Source organism: Hylobates moloch, unplaced genomic scaffold (assembly GCF_009828535.3).
Source record: "Hylobates moloch isolate HMO894 unplaced genomic scaffold, HMol_V3 SCAFFOLD_5, whole genome shotgun sequence".
Lineage (NCBI taxonomy): Eukaryota > Metazoa > Chordata > Mammalia > Primates > Hylobatidae > Hylobates > Hylobates moloch.
In genome coordinates this window covers 74,485,726-74,489,209 of record NW_026652280.1, presented here as the reverse complement: position 1 = coordinate 74,489,209, position 3,484 = coordinate 74,485,726, and positions in this window count along the sequence as shown.

The following is a 3,484-nucleotide window of genomic DNA, read 5'->3' as shown; positions in this document are numbered from 1 at the left end:
TAGCTAGAAGTCAGCTCTGGAGGAGATGGGATACTGTTCCCAGGATTCTGTATACGCATCCTGATCCGATCCCCCCACACCATATATTTGATGGTGTGTATTTCCCATTTGCCTACCATACATCATTTTGAGATCAAGGGATAAAAGTAGAGTGTTTTCTGTTGTTTTCACTCCCAGTAGCTCACTTTCCTAGTCTTCAGTTTCATGAGGACAGAGGTCCTGGTTTCTAGAGAATAATGTAATATTTACCAGGAACACAGCAGAAATCACTATTTTGTGTTTCTTATACAAGTAAATCAGCAGATTAAAAAAAAGAGTTATTGTTCTGGCTGGGGCACTTGATTCTGGTTGTTGGGAGTAGCTAGGGTTGACACTATAGATTGGGACAGAGATGAGTGTATTCAGAACACAGAGACCATAGTGGAATCTCTCTTAGCAATTACACACCCAACGATAACTGTAACTAGACAATTTCAGCAACTACAACCCAATAAGGACAAGGGATAGAACTCCTGCAGACAAATTTTTCAGTCACCGCACAAGGCAGACAACCCAAACCAACTGAAGTTTCCAGCCAAGAGTGAGAAAAATCTAGAATGAGAGGTGTTAGGGGGAGATGGTCTCTATCAGCTATGGTTGTGGGAATTGCTGCAGTAAGGAATGTATCTCAGGTCTGTGTCCTTCTTTAGGTTTAGTTTGAAAAACATGACTTGTCACAATTCTAAGGGGATTCTCAATTATTACCACCTAGACTCCAGTCACATACTCAATTGAAAACACCGGCTGCTAACACGTTCATCTCATCCTCTCACACTACCAGATGCTTTGGCATTCTCTGGGAGAGGACTGTGTATTTTTGTTTTTGTTTTTGTTTTTTGGAGATGGATTCCCACTCTGTCGCCCAAGCTGGAGTGCAGTGGTGCCATCTCCTTTCACTGCAACCTCTGCCTCCTGGGTTCAAGTAATTCTCCTGCCTCAGCCTCCTGAGTAGCTGGGACCACAGGCGAACGCTGAGGCGCCAGTCTAATTTTTTGTATTTTAGCAGAGACGGTCTAAAATACAATGTTGCCCAGGCTGGTCTCGAACTGCTGAGCTCAGGCAATCTGCCCGACTCGGCCTCCCAAAGTGTTTTTTTGTTTGTTGGTTTTGAGAGAGAGACTGAGTTTTGTTCTGTTGCCCAGGCTGGAGTGCAGTGGTGTGATCTTGGCTCACTACAATCTCCACCTCCCGGATTAAAGTCATTCTCCTGCCTCAGCTTCCCAAGTAGCTGGGACTACAGGCATGTGCCACCACGCCCGGCTAATTTTTGTATTTTTTAATAGAGATGGGGTTTCACTGCATGTTGGCCAGGACTGGTCTCGAACTCCTGACCTCAGGTGATCTGCCCGCCGTGGCCTCCCAAAATGCTGGGATTACAGGTGTGAGCCACCGCACCCAGCTGAGAGGACTGTTTTCTGACACAGTCTCCAGTGTATCTGCAGTGGGTCCAGAGCACCCACTGACTAGATCCTGGAGTTTCATTTCTAAGTGTTGCTATGGAAAGATAGTCAGTATATATTTTTCTTTAAAGGAGGAAGTTATGTGACAAGGGTTAGACTATCTTTTTCTCGTGACTATAAGCACAGTGTAAAATAGAAACTACAAGTGGATAAAGGCACGAGATTATTTTTAATAGAAAGAATGATAAGAAACGTCTAACGATGAGTACCTTTTTAAAGAATGGAAAAGAAGATGATTGGATTTTTTCATTCTTTACATTATTGAAATATTTGAATTTTCAAAACTTATGCTTGTGCTCCTTTATATTTTTATGTAAATAATTCATCTGCATGGTGATATTATGCAACTTTTGATTTTCTTCTTTTTATGTCATTATATTATGACACAAATTAGTAAGTATATACTTTTAAAATAGAAGTTTTGCTAAATATGGTGAACTGTCTGTAAAAATGTATTTCCTATGCCATCTAAATTGTTATTAACATAAGAGTAAAATAGAAAATTATGTGTTAATCCACAATGACAAAATGAATGAGACAGGAAATACCGGCTGGTTGAAACGTTTTTCACACATTTTTGGAAACATAGAGGGATATTACCAGGTAACTGATTTAGCAGGGTGGAGGAAGTTTTGTAGCCATCTGAGTAGGGATAGAGAAAACTAGCAAGTTAATTCACCTGCAAAACTCTTGAGATGCTAAAAGCCTGGACCATCAGGTTCTACAGAATGCAGTGGTGAAATATCCATTGAATTTCATGGCCATTATTTTCCACACAGCTGAGTGATATTTCTTTTACACTATCCTTCAAACGACTGGAGTTTTATTCTTTCGAAAGGTCGAACTAAACAATTGCTGGTATTAATGTGAAGGGCAGTGATGGAATGTGCAGCACCATGTACAAGGATGAGTGAAAATCTACACTGTGAGCTATGGGGCTCTTTCCTCTTGCTGCTCCCAGGATGTCAGCAGCCAGCACACATCATGACCTCCATAAATTTCCACTACTATGCACATATGCTAAGTAAGAAGGCGGAGGATTCTTTTTCTAGACGAAAATATACGACTGCTATACTGGCTGCTTGTCCGCAAAATAAACCAAAAATATACAGACACTGACCACACATTTGCAGATTCCAAATAACTGAGTTTTGTTTATTTGTTTGTTTGTTTGTTTTAATTTCCTAGACTTTAAACATAAATGGAGGCTTTCTGGTTTCAGATACGATGGCAAGACTAGTGAAGGCTCCAATAAATTACACATTAGAGAAACACTCGACCTATGTATTTAACCTCTCCATATAATCTAATAAATTATGTTGAGTTTTAAACTGATGCAATATGATGAAAATTATGTAGTAGATTCACTGTGCACAGGCTATCAGTCCCAAAGGAGGACTTCCACTGAGCAAAGGATAGTAAAGACTATCACAATGTCACCCACCAGGAATAGGGGTGTGAACACTTCAGCCCACTGCATCTTGGGCTGTAATTTCCACCACTTGCCTGAGTCTGATGAGACAAAACATTTACACCTTATTACTCACAGATAGCCTGCAAGTGACAGTAAAGTCTAGGACTTATGGCAAGCCAGTCACCTAAAGCGCAGAAAAGCTGCCAAGAGCAGATGGAATCTCATCTGTGTTTGCCTCATGTTGCCTATAGCTGATGGACGCTGAAAGAAGTTCTCTCTGGATTTTATGCCCCAAGGACACCTAACTAGCTGAAATGCTAAAGTGTTGTAGGACATCCTGTTCTAGGAGGAGCAGAAACGTAGCCTGGGCTGTTCCACACAATGACTCATCTCAGAATGTTGCATTTCCAGCCCAATCTACAGTTTTTCTGAAAACCACAAGCAAGAAAAGTTAGGTAAAGCTGGACTGACCAAGGCCACCCATAAACCATCGTGAAAAGGCAAATTAGTCTCTGATTGCCAGCCTTTATGAGGTCTTCATTTTAAAGAATTTGTTATAGGCTAAAGTAAC